This window comes from Rattus norvegicus, chromosome 10, assembly GCF_036323735.1.
Source record: "Rattus norvegicus strain BN/NHsdMcwi chromosome 10, GRCr8, whole genome shotgun sequence".
NCBI classification, from domain to species: domain Eukaryota; kingdom Metazoa; phylum Chordata; class Mammalia; order Rodentia; family Muridae; genus Rattus; species Rattus norvegicus.
Window position 1 is genome coordinate 51,712,808 of NC_086028.1, and position 17,896 is coordinate 51,730,703.

Here is a 17,896-nt window from a genome sequence, read left to right on the forward strand (position 1 = left end):
GCATTTGTGAGGACTCCATAGAGGAAAATGCACCATAAAACTTCTGGTGGGCTAGTGTAGTTTCTTGCTGCTTCTGTGAACTCAGGCTGATTCACGGAGTGTTGTCAGCTGACACAAGACCCGTGGAGGACACCTGATGCTTGAAGGGTATGCATAGGACACAATGGTCAGAGATGGAGGCTAAGCTGTGAGCTAGGCTTGCTTACAGAGCTAGCTGTGCAATGCTTGTGAGTCTCCTGTCTTCACTGATCTTTGCTTCTCTGAGAAAGGCACAGCTGAGAATTTCTCCTGGTCCCTCCTGACTCATGCTGAGGCTGAGGCTGAGGCTGAGGCTGAGGCTGAGGCTGAGGCTGAGGCTGAGGCTGAGGCTGAGGCTGAGGCTTGGCTGTCTCTGATGGGTAATGCCGTCACTGCTGATTCCTGTTTGCTATCCTGACTCTAGTGAGCTGGACTGCCCGTGTGTTCCTGAAGTGTTCGCAAGTGGATCAAGCTGCTGCTATTGACCTGTGAACTGAACTGCCAATTTCTAGACAACACAGTTGGGAGTTACTCTAAAGAACCTTTCTAAATAGGTACACTTCCCTGTCCTTTCTTTTCTACTACCTCTGGTGGGTGGTGGGCTTAAGGGGAGGTTAAAGCATTCAAGAGCCATCATTAAAAGTAGGTTTTGAAAAAGTTAAAGTTCCAAAAGTCCATGTTTGCCACAACACATCATAAGACCTTTAATGTGTGGCTGGGTAGATAGCTCCATGGGTAAGAGGTCTAAGGGTACGTGCTCTTCTCACAGAAGACCCACATCAGGTAGCTCGAAACCACCGCCAATAATTCCAGTTCCAGGGGACCTGATGCCCTCTTTGGTCTCCTTTGGCATACACAAGTATGCACATATTTCACACACACACACACACACACACACACATACACACACACACACACACACACTTTACCCGTAAATATAAATAATTTATAATGCATGATTTTGAGTACTACATAAAAAGATGTTCAAAGTGGTATGTGGGTTCAAAGGAAATTGTTTTAAAAAGGGTGGGAGCTAGGGAAATCTTCTACTTGTCACTTAAGCAATAAAAGAGTTCCATGACCTATCTGATTCCAGATTACGTCCCATTGCCTAAATGCACACAAAGAAATATGTTCACTCTGGGGGGAACAGAAAGATCTATGAACCAAACCCCTATCAGATGAATACTTCACTGTGTTTAACTAAATCACCCTTCTAGTACAAGTTTTAACTGTCTTTAGTCTGTGAGGTGATTAAAAATATTACAGTCCAGTGTTCTATTTGTATAGCCACTTTTTCCATGGATCATTCAGAAAACGTGTTTGCCACTGACACACTTAAACAGTATGTATACTATGTCCCTTGTCCCCCCTTCCCCGAACCAAGTAAAGCTTAGATAGATCAGTTGGACCTCATAAAACTTAACTTCTGTCCTCTACAAACAGCTGTTAAGAAACTAGAACAAAAAGCTCAGGCTAGAAGATTATATTTCAAAACTACAGGTCTAACCAAAGGCTATTATTTGAATATATAAAGAAAAGTCTAGAGTGAATATTTAAAACAAACAAACACAAAGAAGGCAAAGGAGAGGCAGGAGCAGGACGAACACTATGAACAAAAGCCTATCTCGCTAAAGGAACTACAGAGATGAAACATGGGCTTATGAAGATGCGTGGAGCGGTGAGCATTAGTCATAAGGGAAGGGAGACCTGAAATGGCAATGAGAAATTGGCCGACTCCTATCAGAACTGCTGAAATGAAAAACAGTGACATCCCTGAGTGCCATTGAGAGGACACAGACCTGGAGTCACTCCTGTGCTGTCAATGGGGGATGTAAAAGGTACAGCCATGTGTCAGTTTCTTAGAAAAGTAGATGCGGTGACCTCATGAGTCAGCACCTGCACTCTTAGACTTGCATCCCCGAGAAATAAGGGCAGGACTATGCATTCGAACGTGAGCATGCTTCACTTGCTAAAAAACCCAAAATTAGGAAAAGAAAAAGTCTTTCAATAATGGACAGCTAAAAGGCAACATATCTGCGTCACATAACAGTGAGAAAGAAAGCCAAACCCCAAACATTACATGCTTCATGTATCTGTCAGCCTCACCTTATTACAACAAAGTACCTGAGACCATTCACCTACAGAAGAAAGGTTTCTTGAACTTACTGTTGGAAGCTTTGACTACAAGTTTGGGCAAATGAGCACCCTTACAAGTTTGGGCAACCTAAAGGGGGAGCTCCCCGTGGAGTGAGGGATCACACTAGACGCTAGAAGGAAGAAAGAGAAGCGGAGAAAAAAAAGGAGACAGGGAGATAGATGGAGAAAAGGAATAGGGAGGGGGTGAGTCAAGTGGTTCCCTTTGAAGGCATACCCCCCAAAACATAAGGAACTCCAACTAGGTACAATTCTTAAAGGCCCAGATTACCTCCTAATGCGTCTACCCTGCGGACCAGTTTTACAAGTGGACCTTTGAGGTTCACTCTCCCAACCCATAGCACTATTTTCTATTTACATGATGGTTCTTGAGATACCAAAGGGATAGGGATAGAGAAGAGACTCATGGTTGCCAGGGTTTGGGGGCTGAAAGGAATGTAGGGAGAAAGTGCCTGTTGTTGTTAGAGGACAGTAAAACGGACCCTGGTGGTGATTCAACATACACAGACCCACACCTGACCATACCCAGAACTCAGGATACATAGCAAGTGCTTGCTCAAAGCTAATGGAATCTGACAGGTGTTGACAGAGGACATCAATGTGAATTTTCTGTTAGTGGCGCTGTTGTTAGCATTTGAGAAAAGTGGAGTAGAAAGGATTCAGAATTACATTTCCATAAGTACGAGAACCAAATTTCCTAGAAGAAAGTGAGGATTTGGGTAAAGAAAATTAGCAATACAAGTTCTGAATGGGAGGGATGGATGGCCCACAGAGTAAGGTCAAAGACAAGCAGCAAGTCGACAAAATAACTGTGGTTCTCTCTCAGATGATGTGTTATCTTTTCTGATACCTGGGGAGCTCCTGCCTCACATTCAGGACAGACAGATGAAAGGCCGTTCATTGAAAATGACAAGATGACTTAAACCCCACATGTTCAGATATAGATTTCAGTTTTAAGTGGAAACTAAAATCAGACCATCATAAACTTTATCCCTTTCTTCCCGTTCCCTTCCTACCCCCATCGTCCCCTTCCCTTCCCCTTTTTTTCCTCTATTCAGTGCTGGGGATAGAACTCAGGCCCATTTGCATGCTGGGCAAGTTTTCTGACACTAAGATATCTCCCCTATGACCATAACATTTCTGTAAGCACTCAAACTGGCAATACTCAAAAGAGCTTTGGCAGCCCCACCCTAGTGGCTGTGCAGGGGGAGAGGGAGTCTCCTAGACTGATGGATAGAATTCAAAGGGCTTAACTTCATGTGGAGAACAGCCAGACATCTCTCAGAATCGCAAGCATACACTTCCCATCGACTCAGCAGCTCCATTCCTGCCAATGTAGCCTTCATGTAAAGTCATACGCATGCAAGGTGGCGCATGGATGAGGTTATTTATGGAGGCACTGGATGGAGCAGGAAGACCAACCATGTGTGTGCAGATCCTTTGAAGAATCATTGAAGGAACAATACAGTGAAAGCATAAGAAAGCTTTTTAGAAGTGGATATGAACTTATCTGCATGGATAGGGATGTAAAGGGCCAAGGTTAGTATAGCATGCACCATCTGCCATTATGTGGAGGATGATGGAGACATACATATCCTTTCCCCTGCCTATAGTGCTTAAAATGCAGGGAAAACGGGGCCACTGAGATGGCTCAACCGGTATAGGCACTTGCTTGACAAACCTAGTGACCTGAGTTCAATTCCCTGAAACCCATGTCAAGGTGGAAGGAGAGAAAACACACACACACACACACACACACACACACACACACACACACACACACACACAACAATAGTAAATATATTTTAAAGAAATGGCTCAGGAGGTAAAGGCAATTATTGTCTGACAGTGCAGGCCTGATAGTTATAAAAGACTCATGAAGTTGAAAGGAGAAAACTGATTTCTCAAACTTGCCTCTGATCTTACACCTTGGTGTGTGCAAACTCACACACACACACACACACACACACACACACACACACTCACACACACACACACACCACACAAATATTAATTCAATTTTTACGAAATATAAAAAAATCACTTGGGTGATTTTGGAAAGAACTTTTGTGATGAGAGTCGAAGGTGCCAGGGAGATCATTTTTCTCTCCATGCATGATATCCTGATATTCAGATGGTAAGCTCTGCATCTTAATGGTACACTAAGAGTCAAGTGACTAGGCTGAGGGTGTAAGTTCAGTGTCAGGGTGCACAAGGCCCTGGCTCTGATCTTCAACATCACCAAATAAAAAGTAAATTAAAAAGTGACATTTTTAAAAGGAGAAACACTCAACTTTAAGAGAAACCCACTCTGTATCCTCAAGATTGAAAGCAACTTGAGCCATTGCCACTGCATTGACAGGCTGTGGGGATGAGGTGATCATTAGGGAAGTGCATGGGGACAAGTAGAAAGTGACTCAGTCCCCCAGTGTCTGGTGGTGGCACCTGCCCTCAGAACTATGTTGATAAGAAAACCCAAAGGACATGTTTATGCCCTGGCTTATATTTCATTTTTAATTCCGAAGTTACTCCTATATGACATGATTTCACTAAATGCATTTATGAGACACCTCTTGTTTTTTTGTTTTTATTTTTTGTTTGTTTGTTTTGTTTTTTAACTTACCAATAGAGTGTTCAAGCAGCTTGGGACAATTCCAAGAAAAAGTGCTTCTAAATCTCAAGGGTTGCTTCATCCTCTCTGTAAGGCAAGCCTAGCTCAGCTGGTGACTTTGTAGTTCCTCTGGCTGCATCAGATGCTGCCAAGATACAGCCAAACCTCTGCCCTGCATCTGAGCCTTGAGCACGACGTCTAAGTAATGACATCACTAAGGTGAGCAAGGGAGATTGCCAACTAGTTCTTACTGCTGCCTACCCCATCCATCCTCTCACAGAAGATTTTATTTGCTCCAAGACCCTGAAGCCTCTTGCCCTTTGAAGGGCCTCCTTCCTGCACAGTCATTGTAGAGCCTGCTATGTTTTCTCCTCTGACTGCAAATGGAGTTCCTAAGGTTATATTACATGGAAGGTTACCGCATCTATTTTCACTCTCAGAAATAAACCATCTGTAATGGGTGGACTCCTCTCTGCAACCCCTTCCCATGTGTAAAACTCAGTGGCACCATTTTATCCTGCTCTTCTTCGAGCAGCTATGCTAACATGGATTCAAACCGTGGCGGGGAAGTTCTACGGAAAGCATGTGCACTGGCAGCAGGATTGAATATGCAAATCATACTAGAGTTTTAGCTTATTTGCTTAATATATTTGACAATGATTCGATTTACTGCAAACTAAGGTTTAGGAAGCTCAGCTTCCAGGATGACAAATTAATGCTTGTCTCCGCATATCTCACTGTTTTGCATGATTAATTCCTCCCAACAGTACAGAAGCATCTCCATCTACAACCACATGTCTGTCTGTCTGTCTGTCTGTCTCTGTCTCTGTCTCTCTATCTCTCTCTCTCTCTCATACACACACACACACACACACACACACATACCCACACATTCCTTTCCTGTTCGCATTATATAAATGATATTGATTCAGAAGATGCAGGTGATTCTTCAGGATCAAGATGAAGATTGCCAGCAGTCATTCTCAGGTGTCTACTCCCCTGCTTTCTCAAGTCTCACTTAAGAGAAAACAGAGGGGCTGGAGAGATGGCTTAGCGGTTAAGAGCACTGACTGCTCTTCCAGAGGTCCTGAGTTCAATTCCCAGCAACCACATGGTGGCTCACAACCATCTGTAATAGGATCCGATGCCCTCTTCTGATGTGACTGAAGACAGTGACAGTGTACTCACATAAATATTATAAAATAAATCTTTAAAAAAAGAAAGAGAGAAAACTGGGCAAGGAGAAGTTGACCCATGCAAAACAATGCAGTGCTAATGCATTGGGTCCTCCCCACTCAGATTAGATTAGACTAGGTGCATCAGCTTATATGGCCCAGAGGAAGAAGAAAGTGATTTAGACTGGATTTAACAATAGAGAAATGTACTCACTTGCCTGAAAACTCCACAAGTGGTCTTGGCTGTGGATTTCTTTTCTTTTTTCTCTATTAAGCAGTTCATCAAAAATAGTTGTCTTTCCTATGTCTGCGTCTTCATTCCAGTATGCCTTGCAGAAGTTTCAAGGGCTTAGATGGTTCTAGCAAGGAACAGACACAGGCCATATTTGTTCCCAGCAAAAGTTCAAAGTGTCAATATTACTGGACTGAATAAGGCTGAAGGAGCCAAGCAGCAGAAATGCACAACTTGTTAAAACGGTTGGAGTCGGCATTTCCAGGACAGCCTGAAAGACTAGGAATTGTTAGGAAAAGAAAAAATATTCTGGGAAGGGGATGGGGGTGGGAACAAGAAAGCAATCAGATGTAGTACTGGCTACTTTTATATCAACTTGACACAAGCCAATGTCATCAGAGACGAGGGAACCTCAAATGAGAAAGTGCCTCAATAAGACCAGGTTGTATGTCCAGCAGCGGTCATCAGAGTTTATTATAGATGGGCAGAACCACCAGGAGGTTGCTGGGAATTGAGCTCAGGTCCTCTGGGAGAGCAGCTAATACTCTTTTCTCTCTCTCTCTCTCTCTCTCTCTCTCTCTCTCTCTCTCTCTCTCTCTCTCTCTCTCTTTTTTTCCGGAGCTGGGGACCGAACCCAGGGGCTTGCGCTTGCTAGGCAAGTGCTCTACCGCTGAGCTAAATCCCCAACGGCAACCAACAGATTGGGAAAAGATCTTTACCAATCCTACAACAGATAGAGGGCTTATATCCAAAATATACAAAGAACTCAAGAAGTTAGATCGCAGGGAGACAAATAACCCTATTAAAAATGGGGTTCAGAGCTAAACAAAGAATTCACAGCTGAGGAATGCCGAATGGCTGAGAAACCCCTAAAGAAATGTTCAACAGCTTTAGTCATAAGGGAAATGCAAATCAAAACAACCCTGAGATTTCACCTCACACCAGTGAGAATGGCTAAGATCAAAAACTCAGGTGACAGCAAATGCTGGCGAGGATGTGGAGAAAGAGGAACACTCCTCCATTGTTGGTGGGATTGCAGACTGGTACAACCATTCTGGAAATCAGTCTGGAGGTTCCTCAGAAAATTGGACATTGAACTGCCTGAGGATCCAGCTATACCTCTCTTGGGCATATACCCAAAAGATGCCCCAACATATAAAAAAGACACGTGCTCCACTATGTTCATAGCAGCCTTATTTATAATAGCCAGAAGCTGGAAAGAACCCAGATGCCCTTCAACAGAGGAATGGATACAGAAAATGTGGTACATCTACACAATGGAATATTACTCAGCTATCAAAAACATTGACTTTATGAAATTCGTAGGCAATTCGTAGAAATTCGTAGGAACTGGAAAATATCATCCTGAGTGAGGTAACCCAATCACAGAGAAACACATATGGTATGCACTCATTGATAAGTGGCTATTAGCCCAAATGCTTGAATTACCCTAGATCCCTAGAACAAACGAAACTCAAGACGGATGATCAAAATGTGAATGCTTCACTCCTTCTTTAAAAGGGGAACAAGAATACCCTTGGCAGGGAATAGAGAGGCAAAGATTAAAACAGACACAGAAGGAACACCCATTCAGAGCCTGCCCCACATGTGGCCCATACATATACAGCCACCCAATTAGACAAGACGGATGAAGCAAAGAAGTGCAGGCAGACAGGAGCCGGATGTAGATCTCTCCTGAGAGACACAACAAGAATACAACAAATACAGAGGCGAATGCCAGCAGCAAACCACTGAACTGAGAACAGGACCCCCGTTGAAGGAATCAGAGAAAGAACTGGAAGAGCTTGAAGGGGCTCGAGACCCCATATGAACAATAATGCCAAGCAACCAGAGCTTCCAGGGACTAAGCCACTACCTAAAGACTATACATGGACTGTCCCTGGACTCTGACCTCATAGGTAGCATTGAATATCCTAGTAAGATCATCAGTGTAAGGGGAAGACCTGGGTCCTGCTAAGACTGAACGTGATTGTTGTGGGGAGGGCGGCAATGGAGGGAGGATGGGGAGGGGAACACCCATAAGGAAGGGGAGGGGGAGGGATTGGGGGATGTTGGCCGTAAACCGGGAAAGGGAATAACACTCGAAATGTAAATAAGAAATACTCAAGTTAAAAAAAATAAAAATAAATAAAAAATAAAAAACCAGGTTGTATGCAAATGTGTAGGACATTTTCTTAATTAGTGATTGACATCACAGGACCCCAACCATTATAGGTGGCGCTGTCCCTGGGTGGGTGGTCCTGGATTCTATAAACAGGCTGAGCAAGCCATGAGGAGTAATCCGCACTCTTTCAAGGGCTCTGCATCAGCTCCCTGCTTGAGTTCAGTCCTGACTTCCTCCCATCTTGAACTGTGATGTGGAAACAAAAGCTGAATAAACTCTTTCCTCCTTCAAGTGGCTTTGCTTTGGTCATGTTGTTTCCTCAAAGCAATAGTAACGCTCGCTAACTAAAACATATATTGACTGCAGTTGAAGAAGGTGACTCAGAACCGAAGAGAAGGAAAAATCGAATTATTGAAGACATTGAGTCTATATTTCTTTTTAAATATTGTATATCATATTTATATTTCTTTCACATATGTGCCTTAACTCAAATTAGGTCTGTAAAGTGCTGACAGATACTCCCTCAAATGAAGAGATTTGATTGATTGGCAATTAGCCTCTCAATTATACGTACTTTATTTTCTTCCAAATAGGTACCTTAAAGGAGTACTCTTTGAAGGAAAGCATACTCAACCACCCACTCATGAAATACAGCTCATTTTTATGTTTTGAAACCAGGAAATTACTGGGGGTAAGAGGGGGCAATACCTAGTAATTTAGGACTTGAAAGGTCACTCAAAGTGACCAGCTTACATGTCTTTCTTCATAGAACTGAAAGAATGAAGGAGGATGGAAGGCCAGGCTGGAAGAGTGTGGTGATGGACAGTGGATGAGGACAGAGGGTCTAGATGTCTACCAGATAAGCACTTGAAAGTTTCTTAGCACGGCTGGCATCTTTAACAATGAAAACACAATCTCAATGGGTTTATAATTGTTCACATGCCAACTCCCTTGTGCAGAATTGAAAAAAAAAGTCAGAGGAATGGAGAAAGAGAGAGAGAGAGAGAGGGAGAGAGAGAGAGAGAGAGATAGAGAGGGGGGAGAGGGAGAGGGAGAGAGGATTGATTCTTCCTGCTATGATGAAATTTGGGGGATATTATAAACAGAGATTGTAAGGAAGGTCGTACCTGATTGTCCTTCTGCTCGTCCAGAGCAATGAAAGCTAATCAATCAACATTTGCTTAATCTTCTACTAAGCTTGGAAATGACTTGACAGTCTTTCTTAACAAATTGCCCCCCCGGGAGCAGTACCCATTGATCAGACTTAGAAGTTAAGATAAAACCATCTTGACATAACACATCTCGACTGATTCTTTCTCATGTTCATTTCCTGGAATGTTTCTCCTAAGAATACATTTGATGGCTGAACTAAGTGTCCTCTATAAACTTTTCTTTTGAGGTAATTGTCTTTCTTCCTGACCCTTGGGTGTCTTTTATTGGATTGTTTGTCCCAAGGACTAAAAGGTGTTTCCTTTACATGTCTGATTACATTTATTTATTGTGTGTTCTTGTGTGTGTACATGCACATGTGTGTGTGTACATGGATGCATGTGTTCAGGGCAATGGTATGTAGGTGAATATCTGAGGATAATTTGCAGTAATCTGTTCTCTTTAAACATGAGGGTCCCTGGAATTATACTCAGTCATCAGGTTGGGTGGCAGGTACCTTTACCCATCCCGTCAGCCTCTCAAGAATTATTCTTGAGCATACCCATCTATTCTCTAGACTCTCCTCATGTGGAGTCTACCTGGAACTGTCAATGATGAGTACATTTGAACTTCTCAGTATCCACCTTCATTCCCCTTTGATGGGAAGGTCCTTGCTCCTGACCTCTATAAAAGAATAGGTGCACAGCATTTCCTTTGGAAGACCTTCCTCATATTAAATAAATGCATCCAGTTTTCCATGCTGTGCAAGGCTTACTCTATTTAATGTGTTCCTATCATTTCTCAGCATGGAGTCAGTATTCCACCTACATCAACATTTGCTAGTGTGTGGGTGGGTGGGGTGTCCTTATTAGAAATGCCATTTCCAGCCCTTTCTCTGGAACCATGAATCAGAACTTCTCATCTGATTTTTTTAATTGATTTCCCAAGGTGATTTCATGAATCTATTCAAGTTTGAAAATATCTGCTCTAAAAGAAAGGTTGGAGGGAAATCATGGTGAGTCTATCTAAACAGGAGTCTTAAAAGGTTTTAACAACAGTGTTCTCCCTAGCTCTATTGATTTTGGGGGAAGTGGGGATGTGGCTGTATCTGTTCCTTCTTAAGTCATCTCTGACTCCTGTTTTGCCGTTCTTTTCTTCAGAATGTCAGGAGAGTACATGGAAAGAGTAAGAGGCAGGCCCAAAGAATGTTTATGCCAGTGCCAGCCCAACATGGCCACTGAGATGTCACTGAAAATACAAGTCCAGAGAATGGAGTACTTACCAGGAACCCAGGAAGGAATGTATGTGAGTTGGAAGGAATAACTCATTGACCTGCTGGAGAAGAAAACATCAAAGAAGCTCATCTAAATATTAGCAAAAACAACAATAAAGATCCAGGGCCATTAAAAAACTAGATGTGTGTGCGTGAATTATGTGACTTTGTCTTTTCTGCATGGAATGTCTAAGGCTCAGGCCAAAATTCAATTATCCTAAAGTGAGCACTGGGTCACCAGTGCCTATGGCCTGGCCTTCCTTGACTGCCTAACTATCAGTATGGCCAAGTATTCTTCGGAATTATTAGATCAACTAATACACATCAGTTTTAAGAGAGACCAACATTTTGACCCTCTCAGGAACTGAAATATGTCTGGTCCTGTCAAAACCGTCTGACCTCTTGCTTTTACATTGTCAGTCTTGATTATTTTTTCTACTTGGTCTGAATGCCCTTCCCTTAAACATTAGCCAGAACTTTAGAGACCAGAGCATTGGTGCATTAAAAATAGAAAGAGAACCAATTAAGCCCCTACACTCTAAATCAGAGTTATTTGCATCTGTGAGGGAACTCTGACAAGCGTGACAAGCAGCCAGAGCTAATGAAAGTCTCATGGCTCCCAGAAGTCACATCAGGTCATTTGCTGACACCTCTTTCTCCTAGCTGGGGCCTTTGAACTGAGTCTAGAGCCTGGTAGGGGTCCTTGCCCAGTTCCTTTCACATTCCAAAGGCATATCTCTTGTCTTCAATATATTCAAGCAAAAAGACAGCTAATATACTGGTATTTTCTTCTTTCACTCAAAGGGCCTACAGTGTGTAACAAAAACTCTTCAGGTTCATAGAGCATGGAAGACTTAGCTGTAGAACTTTTCATGTTAATGGCAAAACTATATGTCATAATTCCCTCCCACTAACTGACATTGTCTCCTCTGCTACTCAAGTCTGTGAGAAACAGGGCCAGATTTAACTCTATTAGAAAATGTAGCACTGTCTTTTAGAGATTTTCATTGCAGTACTTTTTTTAATGAATTACTCTAAGTAATTATTTTTATAAAATATTAGTAGATGAGAGACCATCTTTGCATGCTCAGTGCTCCTAACATTATGTAAAATGAAGATAAAAATAAAATAAAATGCACAATTTTACCACTGTGTTTTGCTTTAGAATTTAATAGGCTTCGGATTCTAAATGGCAGTCTGAGCTGAGTATACACTTTCTCTTCAATTTTTCCCCAGGATTACCTGGAAATATCTCTCTTTCTCTCTCTCTCTCTCTCTCTCTCTCTCTCTCTCTCTCTCTCTCTCTCTCTCACACACACACACACACACATATACACACACACACACACACAACACATAAATGTATGTACATACTCACATAGTCATAGGTACATGCACAAGCTCATAAGAGGTGGATAGGTACTCTTAAATTTTGAGAATTTCATGGAGGATGTCTGATTTTATCTAATGGTCAAAGATGAAGTAGAATGTGTAACAGTCAGAGTACCAGAGCCAAGACTCTAGGCCTTTAAAAGATGAAAGGAAGGTCAAATTAAGACTTTTAAATGGAAGAACAGACTTAGCATTCATCTTTAAGCCTTTTATAGGACTGTGTTTTATCCCTACCAAAGGTCAAGAGAGTTGATGATGCTATTTTATCCTGGACAAGGTAGCGTGAAAAGACTTCATGATGAAAATTGTCTTTCTAATGCAATGGAAAATATGTAATGAGTAATTATTGCTTTGAAAATTATCACTCTAAAAGGTTATGCCTATGACAATGGTTTATTATCAACTCTTACCTTTCTGTGGACTGACTGAGCTCAGCTTAATGATTTTCTCTATCAGATACATGCAGAGAGATGAGATGAAGCCGATGGGGTTAGTCGAAGGCTTCCTCATCCATGGTCCTGGGAGCAAGTCATTCACATATGTAGGAAATATGTAGTCTGATCATCTTTCAGCTCTGCACAGCACCCTGTGGCTTCCTGGGCTTCTTTATAGCATGATGGTCTCCAGATACTTGGATGTCTTACATGCCAAAGAGATTCCCCATATAGTAAAGAGACAGGGAGAGTCAGGCCAGAACTGATAGAATTACTTCAATTGTATTCTGAGCCAGAGTGCTTACAGAACCTCCCTGACTCAGGAAAGAGGCAACAAATGCTGCTCTTCAGTGAGAAAAGCCAACAAATGGTTATGATAAACTGATCTATACTGAGAACATTTCTAAAGAAATTGAGGAAAGCAAGATAAATAATAAAGGTGATGTTCACGGGAGCTCTTCTCCCCCAAACAATCTTGGCACCAGAAATTATGGGAATCCTTAACCTTTTCTTTGTTCCTGGTCCTCAAATATTCCAAGGCAGACTATCATTATCATGTCTGCTGACTGTGATCTCTTTTTAGTATTTCTTTTTAAGAGAAGCATGGACAACAGCTGAGAAAATTAACATCAGCTATCTATCTATGTCATTAAATTAAAAGAAGCACTTGCTAACCAAAATTGAAAGTATAAAAAATGTAAAGTATCAGAAAGAAAAAATTGAATGATCAGTGGAAACTCAAAATCTCAGAAGAAAAGATATAATCTGTAGGAAGAAGGTTAGAACTACTTTAAAATATTTCTGCTGATTGGCTCAAAAAATATTGTAACAACAAATTAGGATTAATGCCTTTTGAAAAGGCATAAATCATAGACTATTTTAAACCTGACAAAAAGTTTAGTAAGAAGGAATTTTGAAGTTAAGTCTCTACGGAATAAGGATTTTTATAAGACTGAGAAGCAAACTAGAGAACTCAAGACTCTCAGAACTTGGAGCAAAAGGGAAAGTGAAATGTACAAGGGAAACATGAGGAGACTTGTGGCAAATCTCTGAGACCAAAGAATAATCTTAGAAGACTTTCTGGAAGAAGCAGATGAATCAAAAAAATGTAAATGGCTGGAGAAATAAAGCATAACAACAAATCCCTGGAGCTCAGAGTAGATGCCTAAGAAAGAGTGATACTGAGAATAAAGTAGAAAAACTACAGGATAAAATGAATGTCCTCAAAGCTTCTGGAGGTGCAAAGAGGAAATAACTCATGGAAAGACAAGCAGACAGCCATTTCTGGTCAGGATCTCTGGGTTCCAGGTAGAAAAGTAATAATATGCTCAGACTTCCAAGAAGGAATTAGTATGGATTCTATACCCAGCCAAGCTATCAACAAAGATTAAGGCCAAGAACAGCAAAGAACTTCATGGACAAACAAGAATCCAACAGGTATGTCTTTTTATTTCTTATATAAGAAGAGCCTGTTTACCAAAGTCCTCAAATAAAACAAAGAACAAGAAAGGTTGAAAAAGGGAGGAAGGTTGGCAAGGGCAGTACACGGTCAGGACAGATGAGGATTAGAAGTAGACGCGACACAGAAGGCTTTAAAAAATAATGAGCTTAGGAATTATAGAGAAAAGATTGACAAGTGAGAGGACCCAAACTTTTAGAAACTTATAGTCACAAAAATAAGGCTGAGAAGTAAAGTAGCAAACCAGATTTAAAAAAAAAAACAACTTGTATCATGTACTTGTATCATGTATGACAAAGACTATATAGAACATGAAGTGTTTTTATAAGACAGTTTTCAAACTAGAAATGGAAAGAGGAATAACTATCACAAAAAGTATCACAAATGGGCAAGCTGCAAAAGAAATATGTAAAAGGAATCAGATAAACAATGACATTCCCTGTGTTTCTCCCTTAGAAATTCAGTCTGATTTTTTTCCTCATCTTTTGCAACAGGGTTTCCCTGTGTAGTTCTTGGTGCCCTGAAACTCACTCTGTAGACCAGGCTGGTCTCAAGCTCAGAGACCTGCCTGCCCCTGCCTCCTGAGAAAGATTAAAGGTATGTACTACCAGGGTCTGGCTTAATATGTGCTTCATATATGCTGCTGAGAAATCAAAGTTAGGCTACAGAGAATTGTTAATAAGCTTGAGTGTGCCTTCTGTGTATGTTTACTGACAGTCACATGTGTTCCTTACATCCTGGTGATATCATGACTTCCTGAAAGAAGTGCTCAGAACTCTCACCACTTCAGCCATATTCTGTCCTATCTTCACATTCTTATAGTTACAACCTGGAAAGATAAATTGTTTGACTTTCTCTTTGCTCTTGGTTCAAAAATGAAGGCAGCATCCAGGTTTTAATCAGACATCCAATTTTAAATTCTCTATCTACCCTAGTCAGCTTTGAGGGTTCATGGCTTTCTACTGGAAGAGTCTGCTTTTTTGTCTTCTCTTACAGGGTTGAATGAGGTCATGACCTCATTTTATTTTGTCCTCATTTGTTCCCCTCCTCCACTGCTCTTCCCTATACTCCCTGCCCCCTCAAGGTATATAGATTTCTTCAAACCACCTTGCAGAATAAGTACCACGGGACTGACCAACCAGATGACACCTTGATCAAAACTGATTAACTATACATACCTCTACCCCTGGCTAGTTCTTTTAAATCCAGGTTCCCACTGAAGATAAACTTGGGGTTTCCTGAGCCCTTTTATATGTACTTCCAAGGGTGGCCACATTGATTAAATCTCCTTTCTCAGTTTTTCACTACAATGTACCTCCTGAATCATTTACCTGGGATAAGTACCCTTGCCTAACTAGGCTTTCTTCCTAAAGTGCTTGTAACAGCTCCCCTGAAATCTTACCTTGTCTGCCTTGGGACCAACTGTCTCTGTGTCCCCCAACTGCTCCTGGTTATTAGTGTATGCACCTGGCTGAGGTACGAGCACATCTCTACTTTTGTTATTTTTCTATCTCCCATAATCCTCCACAAAGTAGTCTGAGTATCACTAAATTCTTCTTACTCTGGGGTGGGGCTAGACTGATGCTCCCCTAGTCTCTGCCTGACACCTTTCACTGATCAAGGGCTAAGGGCTGTGCCTTTAGAAGTCTCCAAGGAAGGGCTGCCTGTCAAATGCACACCCCCCCCCCCCAACAACTGGGTCAGAATGTTTCTGAGAATTATCCCATGGTACCTTGCTCTAACGGTACCACTAGAGTAGCCTTTGGTCTCCCAAGTAAACAGCCTCAGAGTGGCACACCCATCTGTCCTTCCAGCAGGAACTCAAAATCTCTCTCTCAGACATTCTTGGAAGCAAACCCTCTCTTGGGTTTTGCTAATAGTTTGTTTTATTGGAGAATAAACCCCTTATAATATTGGACTGAGGCGGCAGCAACCACAACTTCAAAGCAGTCATGTGCTCATACTGTCAGGCTGGGATGCTTGGAAGGGAAGATGTACGCACTGAGTTTTCTACTTAGGATATTTAAGATCTCTTCAGCGTAGGACCAGCTTATCTGGACATATCCCAATGCACACCGAGCAGAACCTGTTCTTTAAGCCTCTTGTGATTTTCTGGTCCGTGCTTTCTTGGTGTCATTCTACACCTGTGCCCTTCACTGAAGCAGACAGTTTGCCAGTTTCCATCTATGCTCCCAATGCCCAAATCGAAGGACTTAGTTCCACCCATACACTGGGCCCTACTTACATTTGTCCCTTGGCTTTGCAGGTGACTTCTAAGGCAGTCTGTCACTCTGTGGAAAAGAAAAACCCAAGCCTGCATCTGAAACATGAGGTTACTTCTTGAAGATGGCCATTCATATAGCAAAACCGATTTCATTCTGACTTGCTTTTCATCTCTCCACATCTGAAAAGACAAGAGCATTAATTACCATCTGACTTGATGTGAAAACACAACTAGAAATCACAACAAAAGTCTAACCTTTAAAGAGTTTGCATTTAAAATCTCCGAGAAAGCAAGCAAGAGTGTATTTTATTGATGCATTTTCTCCACCAACTCTCAAAACCTGCAGGTGTTAAATTAGCTGCAAGAACTGCTCCAGGCTTCCAAGTCTGCAGGAGAAACATGCTAATGAGGACTGAAGGAAATTAATGGAAGAGAGTCCAGGAGGCTAGGAGAGAAGTTCAGCAATGCTTCCTAAGTGGGGGATCTTCAGAGAAGCAGCTTCAATTTACCACAAGCCAAGAGCTCATGAGTGAAATAGGAGACAGTTCTAGTCTTCACACTTACACGCTTCCTTCTGATGCTCAGGTCTAAAATCTGAAGGTAATAGCAGTGTCTAGGGTTATAATTCAGGAATGGGGGAAGAGAAAGAAGAGGATCTTAACAGCATCCCTAAACCTATACCCCTTAAGACTGTATAACAAGAAGAGACACACATGCTCTTATATAAATTGTGACTTCACTGCAAAAGATGAGTCTAATGCCAAGTTAAAAAAATTAAAGTCTACCCAGATCAAATATTTCATTTTATACATGAAAAGGAAAGGCATAGAAAGACTAAGATGATCTGAACACAAGCATCCTAATTTGTGACAGTATTGAGACTTGAATTTGTGCCTAGGCATATTGATGGTAATAAAGAGACTCACTGGGGCTTTCCATGAATGCTCATGCTATTCCAGTGGTGTCTGTGACCAGAGGGTAGTGATTGTATGGAGGGTGACCTAAGGACCATGATTCAAGCCTTTATTTGTATTACTGTATCCAGTCAATTGGGTCTGATAGACATCTATTGAATGCCTGCTATACAAGAGCCTTGGAGACCTCATGGTTGATCGAGGGAGACAAATGACTGATAAGCAAACAAATAAATGTTATCTAGGGTAATAAATGTTGAACAAAGTGCTAAGGGAACAGTGACAGGAGATAGTTTATTTTGCCCAGGCACAGGAGGAGGTATTCTGCAGACAGTGGGGAAGGATGGCAATTTTGTTTGTTTAGTGAAATGTGTTCCTATTTGAGTTGCCTCTTTGAATGACAGAGTATCTATAAAGAGAAAAAGATGGTATGAAATCATAAACAAAAACAGGCCCCAGTGAGTCTGGAGAATGATGGGCGAGAGTCCGAAAAAACTGTCTGTAGTTCCACTGGGTTGATAAACCTACAGGTCATGAAGGATTCTATTTTACACGTTACGACATTGGCAAGATAATGGAGAACTTTTAGGATGGGCTGGACCAGATCAGATTTTAAGCTTGGAAAACAAGTCCATGGGATCAGAGGATGAATGTATAAAGAAGACCAGAGAGTCAAAAAGCATAAAAATCAATAAAACAACTGTAATAATGTACAGCGATATAAATGCCTGGC

The 17,896-nt window shown here is 41.6% G+C and overlaps 1 long non-coding RNA gene across 1 annotated transcript in view; it reads left to right on the plus strand.

The window, feature by feature from the left end:
* LOC134480810 (uncharacterized) overlaps window positions 1-10,878 on the plus strand; it is a 33,673-nt gene extending 22,795 nt beyond the window's left edge. Inside the window, exon 2 of the long non-coding RNA XR_010055662.1 lies at window positions 10,628-10,878. This is a non-coding gene — a long non-coding RNA (uncharacterized LOC134480810). The remainder of the gene's footprint in view (window positions 1-10,627) is intronic.
* Window positions 10,879-17,896: the final 7,018 nt, after the last annotated feature.